The 14,381-nt window shown below is 37.7% G+C and overlaps 1 protein-coding gene across 6 annotated transcripts in view; it reads left to right on the forward strand.

Moving 5' to 3' along the window:
- Positions 1 to 3,476: 3,476 nt before the first annotated feature.
- garnl3 (GTPase activating Rap/RanGAP domain like 3) overlaps positions 3,477 to 14,381 on the forward strand; it is a 121,544-nt gene continuing 110,639 nt past the window's right edge. For 3 of the 6 annotated variants that reach the window (XM_088070690.1, XM_088070695.1, XM_088070691.1), the window contains exons 1-4: positions 3,496 to 3,613; positions 4,525 to 4,649; positions 6,652 to 6,738; positions 7,966 to 8,054. The gene's annotated coding sequence lies outside the window, so the exon portion shown is untranslated. Of the gene's footprint in view, positions 3,614 to 4,524; positions 4,650 to 6,651; positions 6,739 to 7,965; positions 8,055 to 14,381 lie in introns of all 6 variants that reach the window. The other 3 variants (XM_088070693.1, XM_088070696.1, XM_088070692.1) reach the window with 2 other exon arrangements.

The raw sequence follows: 14,381 nt of genomic DNA on the forward strand, positions 1-14,381 counted from the left end.
ACATTATTTTCTATCCAGAGTATGCTTGTAATATGTTCAGAAAATGCTTTTTGTGTGATCTGGCACACAAGAAAAAGAGAAAATAGTGTAGGTTCAGTATTTCAAGGAACAGCTGCTCATTTTTCTGCTGTTGTTTTTATGCCTCTGCACCAGCGATAACTGTGGAGGAATTATGTTTTCAGGTTGTCCGCCCATTCTTGTAAACGCGATATCTCAAGAACACCTCGAGGGAATTCCTTCAAATGTGGCACAAACACCCACTTGGACTTAATGATGAACTGATTTCATTTTGGTGTTCAAAGGTCAAGGTCATTGTGACTTTGCGTCCGTGTCATTCTCCTGAGTGCAATATTTCAAGAAGGCCGTGAGGGAATTCCCTCAAATTTGGCACAAACATCTACTTGGACTAAATGATAAACTGATTACAAATTGGTGGCAAAAGGTCAAGGTCACTGTGACCTTGACCTTTTGCCACCAATTTCTCCATCTAATTCTCTCAAAATATATCTAAGATATCTTAGAGAGCCTTAAGGGAATTTCCCGAAATTTGGCACTTAGCAGTGATCTAATGATCCAGTGGCTCAAAAAACATGCTTTTGGCCATAACTCAAAAATGTATACTCTACTCGTGACCAAATTTCAGATATCTTAATGGGTGAAACGATAAATTGATGACATTTTGTATCCAGAGGGTCAAAGGTCAGCTTTACCGCGATATCATAATGTTCTGGGAAAATACTTTTTCTCATTCAACTGAGATGGTCACACTAATCTTTGTTGTTTAATCTAAACTGTGCTGGATGTGTAGATCTTCTGAGCTACCAGGCTGAAGATGTGTGTGAAGCATCCACGTGTTAGAATATTTAGCATCTTTGCAGCAAAACTTAAAGCACTGTCAACTGTCATGTCTACATGTGAGTCTGGGCAGACATGGATGTATAATGTAACTGCAACTTGCCTGGTTCGTTGAGGCATACAGCCGTGAGGTACTTCTAGTTTCCCTGCTGGATTCTATGTTTCTACGCGTCTTTTATATAATTTTCCATAACTGCGGCGTGTAAACATAATTCCTTGTGCTGACAGAGGTGAATGCACTGTGTGAAGATGATGCTTTCAGCTGTAAAGGACTCATGCATGGTATTCAAACAGGTGCAGCGGAGGAAATGATAACAAGCAGCACACAGCTGGATTCAAACCTTTAGGTAATGATGCAACCACAAGCCCATTAAAAAGAGAAACGCTGTTCCTTTCATCTCTGTGATTGGGAACAAGCGCTCCTCCTCGGCCCTTTTACTCTGAATTCATTACAGCTCCTAACAGTCACATTTGGCATCAGAAACTCACGTCTCTCAAACGTTTTCCCACATGCAGAGTACTCTCAAGGCTCGTACAGACTTTCTCTAAGTTGTTATGCTCTTGAGCTGCCGTTCTCAGACGAGCTGTTTCTACTTTGTTGTCCCCGAGCCTGCAAAGCTCGCCTCTGCAGTGCACGCTGTCGCTGCGAGGCAATGAAAAGGTGACTGACAGGTTTAATGTCTTCAGTGCATCAGTGGAAAGCTGTAATGAGAATGGAGGCAAATCCTTCTGCTCCAAGGTGTTCACTGTGATTTCCCCGCAGCGCTCTGATCTCAGGAATGTAAACATGCTACGATCTCAACAGGAGAATTTGTGTGTGTGTTTGTGTGTGTGTGTGTGTGTTGTGTGCCTTTATATATGGCACATGAACCTCCATGCCCTCCTTCAACTTGGAATTCCCCAACTGTCTGATCAATAATGCAAGATGTCTGTGCAGCTCAGTATAGCTGAAGCTTCTCCCTTCTCTCTTGTTCTTTCTCTCCGGAGAGGTGGCCTCCATCTGAGCCAGTTCAATACCAGACTGCGTCTGATCTACGATCAATCCCGACATACCTGCAAAAAGCCAGATCGCAGCTTGGTGCAGACTGTTAACCTTGGCTCGGTGGCTGTAAAGTAGCTGCTTAAAGTAGATGGCCGTCGTCCCTTTATGTGCCCATTAATGCTGCTGAAGAGTCATTAGTCTTTGTACAGACAGGAGCAAGCCTGACAGTGATCAAAGCTTTGTGTGTGTGAGGCTGGTGATCACACACACACACACACACGGCTGCTCACTTTAACAGCTGCCAGTGGAAGTGCAGATAAGACGGCAGATTCTGCTTAATTGTTTCTGAAAGAGTTTCTAAATCATTCAAAAATTACCCGAGCAATCTCATTCTGATAGACGGAGAAAATGCACAGTGCAGGAACATAATTAATGGGAAATGTTTTAATTTTATACATTTTTAAATGATACATATTGATAATATCTGTTGCACATTTGTTAGTTGGATTTGCTGATTTTAGAACCTGGATCAGCATCAGTTTTTCTGTGTTGCGTTCAGATGCCTTTTACAAGCATATAAACCTTTAGAACCTCTAAAAAATTGGTTTTGATTTCTTCTGAGAAGATTGGAAAAAGGCAAAAAATGAGCTGTGGGGCAATTTTTTTTAAAGAAAAATATGTCCAGAATACAAATTTACATGTATCTATTAAAAAATATTACAGGGGAAATATATATATATGTATATTTGCACTTGCTTCATTTTCTCATTTCATCCATTTTCTTGGCTCTTTTCTTTTTTTTAAAATTATTTTCACATAATTTTCTTGTAACATTTAACCAATTGTTGTAAGATTGCCGCCTTCCCACGTTTTTGAAAAAAAATAATAAAAATCAAGCCAATTTTTTTTGGTTTCAAAGGGTTAAACACAAAGTTGAGAATCCCTCTGTGGCTCTGCAGAGCTACAGTCCTGCCTCACATTGCCATGGCTTTATTAGGAAGACAGCCTTCTCAGAGATGTAAACACTGGTGTCAGGCAGACGGATGGAGCTGGCGAATAGGAGGAAACAATGGTGGGACTGTAGGGACATGCAGCAGGTAGCCGGAGCATGAATGTCATGCTTTGTCTTTCTCTTTGCTCTTTAAGAAGAATAAACAAGCTCTTACATCTTTAGTGTGACATTTAAATTTTGCTGGCATTTATCTTGAGTCCTTTTAAAACACATACTTGGAGCGGTAAATGCTGCATTTATCCTTTCCCTCCCACAAACGGGATAGACGGGTACAAAGTGTTGTTTTGTGTCACTGTGTTGCTTGTAGAAGCTTTGAGGCACCTCTGAGTGAGAGCTTTAGGTGAGAGATGTCTGAAGTCGGGCCCTTGAGGAAACACAATAACCCCCGGGGTTCAAACCATTTCCTTTCCACAGAAATGTTTTCCTCTGAAGTCAAGTGGAGGAGAAGTAATACCACTTTTACACTGTGCCCAAAAAGGTCAGTCCCAGTCTGAAAGCCAAAAAGAGCGCTTGTTTGCACTTTGAGATCTAATACACCCGGCCTTTTCTGAGAGTTAAATATAGCCTGTGACGACTACACTGAAAAGTGATGTTTGCTTCTTCTTTTTTTTTTTTTTTTTTTTAGGTAACACGAGTTGTCCAAAGAAAGAAACACTTCTTGAGTTGCTCAACAGGAGCTCTGCAGGAGATTGTTTGAGATCCGCTGCTGAGACAGTCCATCACATGGAGGGGGTCACGGCTGAGGACGACAGGAAGCTGAGGAGGTGGGTTTTTAGTGTGTGGTGTCTCTGTTGGCTCTAAGAGTGCAGCTATATTGTGTTCAGCGGTGCAAAGTAACACACTACATTTACTTAAGTACAAATTTGACATTCTTGCACCTGAGCGTTTCCATTATTTAGAGTACATTTGTCTGACAGCTTTAGTTACTAGTTACTTTTCGGATTACCATGTTTACCATGTGTCTCTGAATCTGAATACTTATGAGGGATAATCCTTTATGTTGTCGGGTTTTCTTGTACTTTACTTCAGATGCCTTTTTTACTTTTCTTTTAAAAATATGTCTGAAAAAGGAGCTGAGCGACTTGGCAAAATATGTTCCACAAATTGCAAGAAATTAGGAAAGTGATATGACATAAAAAATGAATTGTTAGAGAGCAAGAATTTATCAGAAGATAATAACAAAAAAGGGTAAATGTCCAGAGAAATTTATTTATGTTATGCTGTTTTTACATTTTTCAGTATGTAATTTTTTTTATTGCTAAATTTAATTAATTGAACTTGTTCCAATGATTTTAAAAGAAATCAATTTGCTCAGGTTTCAAGATGTTAAACAAGATACTTTAAACATCTACAGCAGTAAAATGCCACATTCAAATTCATCTCACAGCGATATCAATTTTTAAAAAACACCCAAAGGCATATAATAGTAAAACACTGTCGGAACATTTTACTGCACAAAGAGTGATTTTACCTTTGATACTTTCAGTGATTATGCTCATGATTCATTGAATGCAGGACTTTTTCTTGTAGTGGAGTATTTTCACGGTGAAGTTTGAATACTTAAACCTAAAATCTATTCAGATCCCCTGACTGCTGCAATAGATATAAGTGTTTAGGATGTTCAGAACTATGGTTGCTGTCATCTGACTTATTTGATTGGATGTCTATGATGAAGCCAATCACAGTGTGCCACATCATCTAAAGTGGACTGCAGTGGAGCTGTGCCACTTTTTGACCAAGCATGGCTCACTGTGAGGGCAGGAGGAAGAGCCAGGCACATTTAAAGTCTACTAACCAAAGGTAAAGTACATAATTTGTGTTTGAACAAACATTAGGTGTTGCAGTATTTGTACATGTTGAAATATCATAAGATTTATAGCTTTTAGTCAGGATTTTAAACAAATGGTCTGAGGATCTGAGTGTCACTTGGATTTGACTTGGGAATACTACTGTGATTTATTTTTAATCTTGCAATTTGATTTTTCTAATGATACAATCACCTTATTGATTATGTTCTCAGAATATTAATCTCTGGAGATTTTTAACAAGTTATCTCGAGATACTTAATGAGACATTGTGAGTAGTGATGAAAAAATACGATACAAAATATGCAGTATATACAATGCATTTTTAAGCATGACTTTATTCATTGATAAGTATACATTCATGGAAAATAAAGTTTACATTCATGGAAAATTAACTTAATTTTTTTTTAAACTTTTAAAAAAAAAAATATTTTTTTTTTTAACTTTTCAGCAGATTCTCGCGTTCAGTTTCCATTTGAATGAACAAAGAAAAAATAAAGTATTTTAAGTATTGCTGCTAATGATTTATGAGTTCTAAGTCCCAGGATTACAATATTTTTCTTTTTGAAACATGATTTGGTTCTGTAATGGTAAAGAGCAGGAATACTTCTTCCACACTACACCTGCAACATAGGTCAGTTTATCTTACTCCTAAAGGACTAATCTTTTAGGAAATACATTTATTTGCTTTCTTGCTGAGAGTCAGATAAGAAGATGGATACCATTCTCATATTTTTCTGTTGAATACCGTGGTGTTGTTGGGCCCGGGTGCCTGAGGATTCAGCCCCGGATGTCTTATAAATAGACCAGGATCTAAATAAGTTGCATATTAGGAGAAAAAAAGAGTACACCTAAGCATAATGTTTAAAAAAGCCCCAGATCTAACAATGTGTAATTTTGTTCATGCACTAAAACCCTCAAAGACAATATGATATAATTGTGTGATCGCTCACAAGAGAGAAAGCATTAGTAATCACTTTTATGTTGCAGCTGTTAAAAGTGAGCTCATTTTAGATGCTTTTTATTGATGGTTAGTTTAAACTAAGTTACAATTACACAGCCTTGTTTATTTGTTAATTACATGTTCTTTTATTAATCTAAGATTTCAAAGTAACAAAAGCAGAAAAAAGTGTAATGTAATGGAGTACAATGTTGCCCTTTGAGATGTAGATTATTTGAAGTATAAAGCAGCATTAAATGGAAATACTCAAGTACAAGCTCCTCAAAATATTCAAAATTTTAATAATAGCAGTTGCAAAATATTCTGTTTCTACTCATTATAAATTGCTATTTGAAACCTTGGCACACTGGCTTGTGAAATCAATCAAACAAACAAACAAACAAACCAGAATGACCTGAAAATTAGCAGAAAAAAACCAAAAACAAAACAAGAATTTGACCTGAAAAAAATCATTTAAAATATATATTTAGGATCATTTTAAATGTATAGTTCTCTGGACATTTTCCTCCCTTTTGAAAAAATAATTTATAATTTACTAATTTCTTGCAATTTGTGTGACATTTCTTGCCATGTTGCTCTTTGCCTTTTTTCTCTTGGCGAAAAAGTGAATACATGTGTCTCTCCAAACTATTCCTTTAACCAATAACACGCTCAATTCGTCACTGTCAACAAAAGGCACAGGTGGATGTAATGCATGTTCAGAAAATACACAGCAACAGCAATAAACACCCACTCACAGGCTTTTCATATAGAGCAGCATATTGGAAGAAATAGTAATAAAGGGGATGAAGTCGTGATGCGTTATGAGGACAAATAAACTGTGCAGATAAAAACAGCAGAGAATTACTGCACTTATATTGAGAATAACAATGTCAACATCGTTGTGTTGAAAGCGAAATGTCCAGAGGGAGTCTCGGGAATATGATAATCGATGGTTTTACACAGAAAGAGAGGAATATGGAATAACAGCACAATATTATCTCTGGCAGCTTTGACTAAAATGCACTGTGGTTTTTTTCCCCCCTGACTGCTGCAGGCGATTAACAGCAGCTCCCCACAAGAGATCAGAGGACAGGAGGAGGAGATTACTTCATGTCATCGAGGAGTTAACATGGGGTCGAAGGTTTGGCACCCTTTGGTGTTTGTGAGCATGGATGTGGGGTGGTGCAGAATAGTAATGTGTTGGGATTTTATTTAAAATGTGTGTTTAAAAGCCTTGAGCTGCCGGGGAGATTTAATGTCTGTGTGATTGGAATAAGCACAGTGTTTAACTGTGATTATTTTTTGTTTGTGTTTTCACAACCTTTTAACCATCACCAAGGCATGAGATGATTAAGCGAGATGGAAACTTTAATTAATCAGAGAGGAAAAAAACAATCTCAGTTATTTGCTTTTACACGATTTCAAAAAACATATAAATAATACAATCCACAGCCACCAAACATTCATACCTCTCATTACACAGTCCTAATGTGATAACGCCGCCAGCATATGGAGGTTATCGCTGTCCGTTGTCACATGACCTACAGTGTATCCTTGACTTTGTTCCTTGATAATTAAAGTGTTTGCCTTGTAAACAGTCCTCTGCCTGTCATCCAACACATTCAACAGTTTTAGAAACACACAGGCTTAGTGAATGTAAAAAATATAAGGGCTGTTTTTAAATCGCCATTAATCACAGAATTTCAATAGTTAATCTCAATGAATCGCATTTTTAAATCACGTATTTTCAAGTCAATTATTTTCCTGTTAAAAAGCGTTATATGTATGGGATGCTGATTGTAAAGCTGTTCAGTCTGTAAGTAACAGCAACAGTTTTCAACATTTAGCTCTACAACATAATTAGAAAGATTAAAATGTTGGCTGGCGATTAACGCCATAAAACGCCACCATCTGCGTCCTTCTTGATGTCTTTAGATTTATCCAGTGAAATCATTAAAAGATCAAAACATTTTTAGCATTTTATTAGCGTACTTCCAAAGAATGTCTCTACAATTTTGGACATTAAGTGATTCAGTTATTCTCCACCAATCCCAACAAGTCTAAGAGTCTAAAGCCGTATTCAGCCGTGCTAGCTTCTTTTCTGCTGTATGGCACGGTACAGTGCTTTGAGCTAAATGCTAATGTCAGCACACTCGAAGTGATCTTGTGGAAATGTTGTAAAAGTTATAACCAAACCCTTCAGGATTTTGCGACGTCGTGATCACAGCAATCAACGTTAATTTGTCCAGTCTCTGAGAATAAAGACCGTGTTGATGTCCTTCACCAAATAGGTGTTAGCTTTTTTTTTGCAACATTTTGGCGAAACACAAAGAAAAGTCAACAACTGACAAATAATTTTCTCCCGCAGAGCAAACCCGGAACATGGCTGAAAAATGAGGAAAACAGACTGGACAAACCACCATGAAAGAGGCTGCTGCACATGCTGAAAGAATCAGGGTAAGATAGTTTAAATATACATAGTTATATTTGTGGTAACGTTGTATAAATAGCAAGAACAGTGCCGTTGTTTTTGATTTTCATTAAATAATACAAATAGTATATATTCTTCTAGTATATTCTTTGTTCACCAGGTTCACTATCTAAGTATAGTATGTTAGCATGTCAACATTTGCTAACTAGCGCTAAACATGAAGTACAGAATGTATTTTGTCATAAACCAGAGAAGTAGTCAAATTAAACTAGTGCTAGTTGTAAAGACATTTCACTAAAAACCCCAAATATCAACCTCATACTCGCGTTAGAGGAAAAGTCAAGGCAAATTTCAGTCTGGATTAAAGTGGTGGACATTGCCACCCCTAGCATGCTAGCATGGATGAAATCGAAAAGATTATTTTCAAATGTAGCTTCATCTAATCTTGTAAGCCTGTTAGCTGTCTTGATGAGCTGTTCTCTAAAATATTACAACTCTTATGACTTGAATATCTATCTATCTATCACTCAGCCCACTGCACATTATCTACAGTCACTCAGACAATATTAATTTTCTCTTTTTATTACCCACCGGCTTTATTATCAGGCAGCTCATTTCCAATTTTCACATGATCACAAAAGCCAAATGAATGACCATCATGCCCATTTTAGGAGTCTCTGTTACATAAGGCCAGGGGAATTATATCTGTGTTTTTTTAGGTTCCTTATTTGCCTTATTATGAATGCTGAAGTGTTGTAGTCAGATAATCCAAGCACAGCAAGATGTTTTTTTTTAATTTAGCAATTTCCCTCATTGTTTTGTTTCAGCTCGTATTTAGATTTTAAATGATTCGAATATTATTTTGTTGCCGCTCGCACTACATTTCCAGTCTTATGGCATTCATAAATTTGACTTATGTGTCTTTGAACAGTTTGAAACCATGCTGATATAATGTTGACAAAAGAGATATCCTTGTGTCAGATCACAAATTAATTTCATTTGATGCTGTTTTTGTCACCATCTTTGGCATGGCTGCAGCCAGGCTCTCAGTGCGCCCTCCGCCACCCGTGTAATTGTATCATCTCTATGCAACAATGAAGATCCATTCAGTCATTCATGACATATATTTACTTTTCCCCCGTAACAGAAAAAAAGTGTGCAATATTAAAGCCAAATCCGTGGTGTAATGATTCACCACATATAAGAAGGGATTGGTTGGAAGGCAGAATTCTGTACAAGAAATATTATTCAGGGATTCAAGATGCGAGAACTAAATACTAATAATTGCCATTAATCAATTATTGTCATTTAAAAATAAAAACAGAGAGGAAGCTTTCTAGCTCATGTGAGAATCTTGTCCTTAATATTTTCCACCAGGAGCAGGATGGGGAATAATCTCAAAAGCAATCTAGCTGTATGCCTGTAAATAGTGACCCAGCCTTTGCAAATAATTTACTTTAAATATCGGAGGTTTTCAGACTTTCAGCCTGTTGAAAGGCTCACAGCTACTGTGGTGATGAGTGATGATTAAATTTAGGTGTGCATCATGTTCTTTAAGCAGTGATCATCTGGACATTGTCACATTATGAAAGGAAGGGTGACTATGTTAAGTTATGTTCAATAATATTCTTTGAAAGTTTGAGCACTCGTGTGTGATCATGTGTGTTCACAGCTGACATAGTTGTACATCAATATCTGTCTAATTGCTATTTTGTTTTTTGTTTTTTGTCTTCTTTGAATGCATGCACCTGCCAGTTTGCTGAGAGGCTATGGGTTATTTGTGTTACTCTGCATCACTTTAAACTTGTTTTTGTGGAACTTTGTAGGGTCATTTTTGGCCTCTGTTTTGTTATCATTTTTGTGAATCAGTAAACTCCAGCTTTTTTCCTTTAGTAATTGTTCTGCTCCCTGAGCTCTCTCATCCGAAACCTAACCAAGCCTGTTCATAGGCCCCTCATTCTCTGCCAGTGCCAAACAACATATGTTATATGATCTTTCATAGTCATCGTTGTTACACACTAAATAGGTCTTTATCCCAACATGACATAAAATGCTGGCTAGCAAACACATTTTCCGAGTGAACTAAAATTTTATAATTCCGACCTCTTTCAGTGCGAGAATACTCTCAGAAATCCATTTTGAAAGTTTGAAAGTTGCTTTACATTTGCATCCATGCATGCACTCAAAAACTACAAATGTGAGGAGCAGTTCAAGACGCTTCAAAAATGATCACATAATGAGAATTTGGAATAATCTGTCTGACCTCAGAGATTTGAAAAGTTGCAAAAAAAAATGCTCATCTTTTTAGTGTGGATGCAATGCAAAGACAATCGTTTAGATTGTGCAACTTGAAAATTTACACTTTTTGCAGTCGCTGTTCCCTAAATATACTGTTTCTGTCATCCACACCCATGGACCCAAAATGAGTCTCCACCCCAATTCTGTCTTGAGTAAAGAGAGTTTCACTTCCTCTTGGCGCTGACATAGTCCCACAGTTAACAGTAGATACCACATGCAAACCTCTCAAACACCCATCTCATCCTGTTTTAAGTGCGTATGAAGCTAGAGAGTACTGCCTTTCAGTAAAAATACCCTCAGAGATAGAATGTTATCATATCACTTGCAAAAAATACTATAAGCTCTAAAAAGCCACAGTGTTCTACCTACTCAGCACCAAACAACAGTTCCTTGCTGGTGAACATTTTGGAGCATTTTCACACTGAAGAGACAGATAGTAGAGAGCAAAACAGAGCTAAAATTTGAGTAAATTTGTCTGTTTGCATCTTTGTATCTTTGCTTTAAATTGTCCTCCATTTCTGATTCTTGGAAATATCAGATTCTCAAATAGATCTCAATGTTGAGCAGTTTTTGCGACAAAGCGTTTGACAGATTGCTCATATTTCTCAAATTTCGTCTTTACATCGTTTGCGTCACCAATTTAGATCTCTATTTAGATTTTTGTAATCATGCAACGTGAAACACTCATTTTGTGTTAGTTTTGCAGGCATTGGATCTGGCGGTTTTGTTGCTTCTCTGACTTGTTTACCAATACAGCAATGTCATTTTGGTACACTGAGTGCAAAAAAACAAACATTATAAAATTCAATATTTTCATTTGTTTTGACTGCATACAAATAAAACTGTGTGTAAATCTGTAAATGGTGGTTGACATTTCCTCATCCAAGCCTCCCATTCCTCACACATCCTCTTACAGCCCCGAGGGGCCAAAAGTACAATTTCCGCTTACCTTGCTCCATTTCCATCAGCTTTCCTTCAGCAGCCGCCTCTCTCCTGCCTCCCTGCCTCGGCACAAGTGTGAACACCCCTAGTCTTTTTTATTTAGTGTTTGTGGCTTTGTGGTTAATGTGTTTCAGAAACTTGTGGTCTTGGTTATCAACATAATAATAAATACTAGAGCAGCGTCCCCTCATTGATTTCCCTGCAGTGAACAATCATTTCATTAAGATTCCTCTTGTTTATCTGTGTGTGTGACCTTGCTTGTAATCTGCCATCTGGACAAAATGCTGAGCACAGTCTTCGTACAAATGGACAGCAAGAGAGAATTACTCGCTGTTCTCTGCAAAGAAAAATTGTGTTTATAAAATGCTTCACTCACACTCACCAAATTCCCCTTCATTCAACAGCTGAACTTAGATTTCTACATCATGTTTTAGAACAAAAGTAGGTGTGTTATAATCTTTGCTGGGTGATATTTGATATTACAGGTGATTTTCTATCTGTTAAGTTATATGTTGTACTTCTATATGGTCAATATTTGGTCAGGAATTAACCGTGGTGCGGACCAAACACCACTACCAAATGGATTCTGGTGCAGTTCATTTGTGGTGTTAAACAAAATGAACCAACCACAGGATTTTATGATAGCGGATACGATTTAAGCTTGATTTCTAACAGCTAAATCAGCAATAAATCCATCTACTGATGATGAAACCTGTCTGTGATCTCATAATCGATCCTGATAAAGGCCAACCGCTGCTATAGGCATGCACATTTAACGATATTATTAGAGTCATTAATACAGTTAGTTGCCTCAGCTGAGAAAGGTTTTTGCAGAAGTTGAAACATACACGCATTCAGCTATAGCACAGTGATGTCTTAATGGTTTTGCTGTCGTTAGTATCAGTGCAGAACTGGTTCAGAAGCTGTCATATAATGAGCTAATTAACGAGCTTGCAGCAGGTAATGCAGACGTGCGTCTCTGTAGAGCCTCCGGCAGCTGCTGAAAAATGCCTGTTCTGTAGTTCTTCTGTAGCGGACCATATACTCTGTATATTATGCAGAGTTGATTAAGTTTTGTGATTTTTCTTGAGCATGAGGGCACCCACATGGCCAGCAGCAGCCCTGATAACATAGTCCATTTGCAGTCTAATAATAGCCTAACAATAAATCTGGCGGTCACTTATTTTACAGAGCTCTTTTTGATACGAAAGGGCATAAACTCCTGCTGCATAAAATTCTATCAGTCACCTGAGTTTCATTTTCCCATGTGGTCCTGATGATGCACCGATGATGCAGGATGACAAAACCATCCAATCAAAGAGTTACCTGTCAGTCAGTAGAGCCTCATGTTTTCTCTTCTGGATCTTTTGTCAGTGTGTATCATTTCCCCCTGGTCCAGACTGAAGTATAGGTGCAATAGCACACTTAAGGAAGCATAACTGTTGATATATCTTGTGACGTGGTTGTCAATATACTTTGCAGAACCTGTGATGGTCAAAGAGTACTCATGCAGTCCAAAAGCCGGTGTGAGGTTCCACTAATGCATTTTTGTAGTCCTCCTGGATATGAGAAATGCATGCAAATAACATAAAAAGACACAAGGAAAGACTGTCTTTTGTCATGGTACTTGCTGCCGTATAAAAAACATAAAGTAGTTCTGTTCTGTAAGTTCTGTATTTTGGAATCCACAGCTAGTCTGGCCAGAGAGATGAAAAACTAGCTGGCACTAATGAGGTTTGGCAATATACCATAGACGTTTGATGTACCTTTTGTCTGCTGGTCGTAGGCATAGTAGTAGTCATTCATTTCAATTTTTTTTCAATCACGAGTGTAATCCTCCAAATCTAGGCGAACTACCGTCCTGTTTTCTTTGCAAACGTGTGAGCCTGTAAAGCCCTTTGAGATGATAATGTGATTGAAGTTATTGAGATGATCGAGCTAGCAACATAAACATGAGCTTGCATTAGCAGTGTGACCCTTTGGCTACGGTTAGCAGAAGGCTAAATGATAGGCAACATTTTCTATTAACATATATAACAGATTAACAAAAAGCAACAAAGATTTTACATTTTAATGTCCAAAAAGGAGTAGAAAGATGCAAATGCTTGTCTGGTCTTACCCCTGTCTTACATTGTCCTAGTTTTGTTGCTCGCACTGCAGTGTTGGCAGTTGCTGTCAATGCTGTAATAGTGATTTTTTTTGCAGGATTCTCTGCCAGTGAATCAGGCTTTCACCATCTAAAGGGATGTAGGCACAAATCTGCATTTGTAGAAGCCAATAGGAACACCCTCTCTATGAAACAACTTGTGATTGGCCAAAGTCTTCCATCACAAGCTAGATTTTTTAATGCCTAAAAACAGAGCCAAGAGGAGGTGCAGAGATTTTCTCTCAGACCAGTTAAATTAAATTAAATATTTTAGCGGGTTTTTGTGGAAATTTTGCTCAATGAAACTGGAATAAAACTGTCTACCCCAGCTTTAAGTAAAGGATCTGAAAACTTCTTTCACCTTTGCAAAGCTTTAATTGACAGTTATGGACTAGCGTTAGGCAAGTCGACGTTGGTCAGAGTCAATCACATATATCTTCACTTTCCAGACAGACACTGAACAATACGACAAGGCTGTTAACGCTGATTGATGTAGTATTTGAGGGTTGCAAGTTCAAGCCGTCTTTATTACATTATGCTAAAGCATGAGTCAGCATTTTAAGCCCATCCTCTGTCCCTCTGCCTCCCCGTTCATTGAATGAGATACCTGTCACCTCTTATCAGACCCCATGTGCCTGGTTTTAATTTGTGTGTGTGTGTCTGACAGTAATAACAGCAGTGACACACGGAGCGGTGAGTCAGTTGGTGGAAGCTCACTCAGCTGTTTCAGCTCACTGCAAATCTGATATGTTTTCACACCCAATTTATTTCATCACATCCTGAGGAGAGATCGCATTGACTGCAGCATGAGGGGCATCCTTGGAAGAGAATTTTTGTAAAAAAAAGAGAAAAATTCAAAAACAAAAAATAATTTAAAATTTTTTTTTAATTAAACTTTAGCTTTCCGGTGTTTGTTCACCCTTGTGTGTCAAGATTAGTCTTTTCTGTTCTGTTTATAACCTTATCA

This window comes from Plectropomus leopardus, chromosome 20, assembly GCF_026936395.1.
Source record: "Plectropomus leopardus strain MGB_pleo_1.0 chromosome 20, ASM2693639v1, whole genome shotgun sequence".
Lineage (NCBI taxonomy): Eukaryota > Metazoa > Chordata > Actinopteri > Perciformes > Serranidae > Plectropomus > Plectropomus leopardus.